The following is a 6,180-nucleotide window of genomic DNA, read 5'->3' as shown; positions in this document are numbered from 1 at the left end:
AGAAGGTGATATCCTGGTGGCTGGCAGTGGGGAAGGAAGAAGAGGTGGATTTTCGTTCTGGTGTGGGTGAATCAGTGCTGTCTGTGATGGATTCTCACTGCGACAGGCTCTAAATGGGAACTCTCAGGGGAAATTAGCCTGCAGCTTTTGACTTTATTAAATATTCTCCAGTGCCATCCCAAAGGACCACTTTTTAGTGCTCTGCAGTGTTTCATCTGTATTTTTAACATCACCTACGTGAAGTGTGACTGTGTATGGCCTATATTTACATTAAAGTACGTGCAAATAGCTAAGAAATGATAAATAGCGTGTTCTGTTCTTCAGGTCTGCAACATGATGATGGTCTTACAGGTAGATATGAGAACCTTGACTGGAGATATTGCAGATTATTATAAAGTCTGATAGCTCACTTAGAGCTGTGGCTTATAATGATTGATTTAGCCATTGATTAAAACACCTATTTAATGATTGATTAAACCTTTATAAACTATTTGTAACTTTTAAAATGTGACCTGATGTATTGTAGCTCCATTAGCATCTAGCTAATAAAATACACTGTGGACCTGTAATGCCTATTAGGTTGACAGAAATTATATTTTAGGCCTTAGATGCGTTGAAGCTTTAAGTACCTTGTTACAGATTATTCTAGGTGCGTTGTAAAGCACAGAAGTACAATCTGCTCCCTTAAGCGAGCCGTGGGGCTGATCTGGTGGTGGTGTGTTTACCTTGCGCGTCTCCTGTCTGCTGGGACGGACCCTGTTTGCTTTGGCATTACTGGTCTGGGTTATCTGTTATCACCTGGGACTGGCATCAAGCACCCCGGTAAAATGATCTCTCCCTGCTCCTGACAAGGCACGAGTCCGTCTTGTGCTTGGCTGAGAACAGAGCCCGGATCTGGGCACCAGCAAGTGATGCTCTGGCCTCTGCCCGGTGCCTGCGGACTCTGTGCTCAGGAGCAGCTTTGACAGAGCTTTTTGCTGATGCAGAGCAGAGCCCCGGTGGTTCCAGGGATTAACACAGATCCCAGCCCGCTTGGCTTCCTGCTGGAGCAGGTGGGGTCCTGCATTTCCCTCTCCAGCCCCGTCTGATCTGCGCTGAGGAGGCTAAAAATCCTAAAGGAAGGAGGATGGCTTGCTTGGAGGCACATGATGCCAAATTTGAATTTAGCTGAAGAGGCTGAGGTGGAGGTGGGGAGAAGGGGGAGGGTTGCCCCGAAAGAGAAGGGGTGCAGGCTAAGCTCTGCGTCCTGCTTTGTGTCTAGAAGTGTGGTGTTTTCCTGGGCTTTCATAGAGTCAGAGAATGGTTTGGGTTGGAAGAGACCTTAAAGATCATCTACTTCTGACCCTGCTGCCATGGGCAGGGGTACCTTCCACTAGATCAGGTTGCTCAAAGCCTCATCCAACCTGGCTTTACCTTTATTTAACCAAGTACCAAAATCTAAGGGTAAATAATTCTGCATACAAACTTATAGGGGACTCTTTTTATTTTTTTTTTTCCTTTTTTCTTTTTAAAATGTGCCTTCTTTGTCCGTGTATAGAAGCATTTTTTCCATGAACTGCTCAACTTTCCATTTGCTTGAGCTGCACAGAGCTGGCTGCTGGGATGAGCTGTGTAATGGGATATCTGAATCGCAGCAGGAAACCTGCTCCAGTTTAAGCAGACCTGATTTAAAAGTAAATTCACTCAAACCGGTACGAACTCTGGCGTGGAGAAATTAAAGCTGCTTTTTGTCTGATTGATGCCACTTTTGCTCAGGTCAGTAGCTACTGCTGAGGGATGCTCACGTGAACGAGGAGCAAAACCTCTCAAGCGCAGGATGAGCGATGTACGTCCCCGACGCTCTGCCTTTCTGTCTGGGCCGTAGGGAGTAGGTGAAGTTTGGCAAGGAAGGGCTGCTGGTTTAATGTGCTGACTTTTAATCTGTCCCCGCTCCTGCCTAGCAAGTGACTTTCTGCTGTACATGGTTAAATGATCTGCCTTAATGAATGGCCTATGTTCAAAGAGGTAATGGTGTGCTTTTCCTTGGAATCTGAGCTTGTGAGACTCGGCAACGTTGTGGCAAGGCTGATGATGTCAATGAGCATGTGGGGATTCGCGGGATGTGGGAATGGTCTTGCCCTGTTGGTGGCTGATAAAAAAACAAAACTAGGAAGCTGTTTTCAGGCTCAGGCTGGGGGAGACCCGGGAGGTGATTTTGAGGAAGGCTGTAATTTATATTTCACTGTTGTCAAACATTTCATCATTAATTTGTTTACGTCTAGCGTCTGTCTGCAATATTTATTTGTTTGTTTCTGGAGATTTCCTACTAATGTGTAACCAGCCATGCTGTAGGAGATGGGGGAAGAAGGAGTTGGCTACTGTGGCCTGTGCCCTGTTGTTTGGTTCCTAGCCAGCTGTTCTGCAGCTGTTTTCACTGCTGAGACCGCAGGGATTTAAACTGGGGGGGGTTCCCGATGCTCGCCCCTGTGCTGGGCAGGGGCTGGTGGGAAGCAAAGGTTGCCCACTGCCCCCTCCCAGTGGATGTGTGTGGGTGCTGTGTTCGAGTGCCGGGTGCTTCTCTGGGACACTGAGATATGGCGAAGAAAGTGAAAGTTTATTTACCTTTCTGACTGCTTAAAATATTTTTTTTTTCTTTGTCTGGGAAGTTTATACCTTTAACCCAGGGCTCAGAAATAAACCGTGGTGGATGCTGATGGATTGCGAGGGGGGAAGCAGTGAATTCCCCTTTGGGTAAGAGTTTACCATTCAAACCTTGACCTTGTTAAAACATGTTAACTCAATAAAAGCCTGAGTATTTAAAGACAAGTGACTTCTTCCTGCCTTGAGGGGCGTAATTAAGCTGTTCCACACCCCTTAAACCAGAGTTGTGGGAGGAGGTCTAAGGAGCTCCCTATCCTGCCTGCCTAAGTCAGTCAGCAGTCTTCCACTGGGGTCATCTCCGTCCCCCAAGGCAGCACTGAGGAGCTGCTGGGAGGCTCTGGAAGTGCTGGGAGAGTCTGGCAGTGACTGCGTAGGAAACCCGCTATTTCCCAACTGTTGGGAGGATGACGTTGCTCCTTTTGCAGGGCAGGCAGTTCTTGCATCGGTTGAAATTGTGGTCAAATGTTTTGTATTAAAGCAGACCGAATTTCCTGGGTAAAGCATGCAACGGAGCTTCGCAAGGGTGTGGGGGAGGCAGGGGCAGTTATTTTAATCCATAAAAATTCCTGTACAACTTAAAAATGGGAGAGTTATCCCTTTTCTCAGGGTTTCCTTGTTTAAACATTCCTTATATGTTTGTAAAGTACATTGTACTTTTGTATTAATGTCCACAGAATGGATATTAATACAAATGGACACATTAACTCTAGGATTTTCAAGGGAAATAATAAAACCTTCTGCGCTTCCAGTTTGAAGTGGCATGTTTGCGCCTACTGAGCTGTAATCGGTACCCACTGGTCTGAATCCTTCTGGAATTGCGGCTCAAAAGACGAACAAATAAGGAATCCTCCATCCCAACCAAACCCTGGGAACATGCTAACCAGCTGCAGAGAGGAATAGTCCCTGCTGTGAGTGCTTTACACCTGGAGTGCTGTTATTGCCTCTTGGCTGTTGAAAAAGCAGTGGGCTTAATATTTATTTATTTATTTATTATTTTTTGTCCTGAACTCATCACTTCTGTGCTGTCTTCTGCCTGGGAGCAATGTGTTTTCCAGCACCTCTCCTGCAGCAGGCTTCTCTGCACAAGCAGGGTCTGTGCTTGGCAGGAGGCTTTTGCTCCCTCCAAGAGGAGAGTCCGCAAAGTTGCGGCATCCGAGTGGAGTCACGTTTGTGTGACTGTTTGGGAGACCTTACCCACTGCACGGGACCACTACGGACAACCTGCGCCTGGTGGCAGAGGCTGGGTGGGGTGTGAAGAGCAGGGGAAGGTGGCTTGGTCGGATTCGTGTTCCCTGCATGGGCTCTGGGGCGTTTGTAAGGCTCCCACGGGGCAGGGGGAAGGGCTGTGTCTGTCGGTGCCTCGGCACAGAGTCCTCGTGGGCACCGCAGCTATTTTAAGTGAAATCCACCATCCTTGGCTGCTCCCATTAAAATACCAGGGCTATTAACTGCAGTTGTTTCATGAGGAGCTCAGCTGCCCGAGCAGAGGTGATGGATATTTGGGGACAGTAATCCTCTTGGTTATCCCTGTGTAAGCTGTCCTGTGTCAACTTGATACCAAGGGAAGCTTGTTCCCTTAGCAGGGACAATTTCAGATGCCATGTTTTGTCTTGCTGTGGGTAGCCAGAGTTCATCTTAATTTAAATCTTGAGGCCTTCATCAAGGTTATAAGCTCAATGTCTGAAGGTGCTGGGGAAACATCCTTAAGTGCCCCCCAGGTGGACTCTGGAAAGATTATTATGCTGTAATTTGCTTCTGTAGCTCCACAAAAGCTGTATTTGACATTGGGACTATGACTCTGCTATTCCCTCTGCTAGCATCCCTGGTGCTTTTGTCCAGACCAGTTTTGTCCAAATTAAATGATTCTGCCTTAGAGCTCCTGTTTGCCCATGAGAGGTGCTTCCCAGCTGATGCGGGTTGCTTTGCGTCAGACATTTCCCTCGTGGTTTTTCTTTGTTTTTGCTCTGTGGCTGAAGTGTTGGAGGGTGAGGAACCATCTGAAACCTCAGCCCCAGGGCAGGTGGGTACCTGCTTGTGCCTGCACAGCAGCAGCAGGGAATTGGGCCAGTGAGTCATTTAGGAATAGCTTGACGTTGGCAGCTGAGGTTTTGTTTTTTAAGTAGTAATAATGATTGTTAATAAATAGCTTTGAATTCAGCAATTGCAAGACAGGGTGGACTGATAGCCCAGGGACTGGGCATTTGGCTGGGAAATGAGGCAAAGCTCTCCCCCTCCCCCTGGTGCTATAGGGTAGGGAGGCTGGAAGCTTCTGACCTCATCTTGCTGATGCTCATTGCTTCCCTGTGGAAGAGCAGACCCTTCGAGATGTGTCATATCTCTGTAGCGTGCATTTCATTCACTTTTCAAGGACTCCTTCAAGCTAGTCCACAGGCTCCCAGCAGCCTGGAAATGACAGGCTGAAAACCATTGCTCCAAGCCTGGGAAAGGCGAATTGCAAAGGGTATGACCAGGTTGCAGTTTTGAGAACTGTCCTGATCAGAAAGCCAGGACTCCTGATCTGCTGGGGACTGACTGACGGCTTTGGACAGCTTGTCAGCAGGACTGAGCTTGGCAGGGAAGCACTGAAATCCCATTTGCCTACTTGTGCGGGTTCAGTTATTAAACACATCGGGAATCCCCATCTGCTTTGTAAGCCTGTCTGTAGAAACATAACCCGAAGCTCTGCTCCTGCAAAGTGCCATTTGCCTTTGAGTGAAGTTGGAGGGAGCTGGAGCTGTGCAAGACTCCTGGGTAAGACTTCCCTGCGGATGCAGAAGGGGTGAAGCCATTTGCGTTGCACTTGCTGCCTGCCAGGGCTCTTGTTGAAATGGGCTCTTGGTTTGTGTACAGAGGTGGGTGGGAAGGGGATGGATGGGTGGAGGAGCTGTTCTCCTGCCCCCCTTCCCTCTCTGCAAGTTGTCCAGTGTTCTGCAAGGTGCTACATGTTGTACGCAAATGTTGAAAATTTTTTTGGTGCCTCTAGAGAGACTTTGACTTTCTGTCTAGAAGCTATTAATTACCTAGACAAGGAAAGCAGAACGTACCCAATTAATGGCTCCTACCGATTAGACCTGTCTCTCTGGCTGATCTGCTACGAACTAATTTGCAGCTAGCTCCTTTTGCTGGGCCACCAGTGAGCTTGAACTTCTCATCGGTTTTCCTGGGGAGAAATGAAAGCAGCAGCAATGTGCAGGAGCAAATGGCTGGAATTTGGTTATTAACCTGGGCTGAAAATTGACTCTATCTGCTAGTAATTACCCGGGGGATGTTAGGAGAAAGGCCTAGGGGAGGGTTCAGAGCTTGTATTCGACAGACGATCGCAAGCAATTCAGTTAGCGTTACTTAAGTTCCCATCCTGCATCTGAGGTGAAGGGATGTGCTGGGTAAGTACAGTGACTGCAATGCAAACCTGGAGTAAAATGGGTTAGTTTAAAACAGTTCCACTCCCAAATGACTCCCTTCTTTAGTGATATTTTATGGCACAGCTGCATAGCATCTCATATATTTTTGAGTACCTTAGTTTACAGGTCATTTAATTTA

The sequence above is a fragment of the Egretta garzetta genome, unplaced genomic scaffold (assembly GCF_000687185.1).
Source record: "Egretta garzetta isolate BGI_Z169 unplaced genomic scaffold, ASM68718v1 scaffold447, whole genome shotgun sequence".
NCBI classification, from domain to species: domain Eukaryota; kingdom Metazoa; phylum Chordata; class Aves; order Pelecaniformes; family Ardeidae; genus Egretta; species Egretta garzetta.
The sequence above is the reverse complement of the archived record's forward strand: the minus strand, read 5'-3'. Positions refer to the sequence as shown.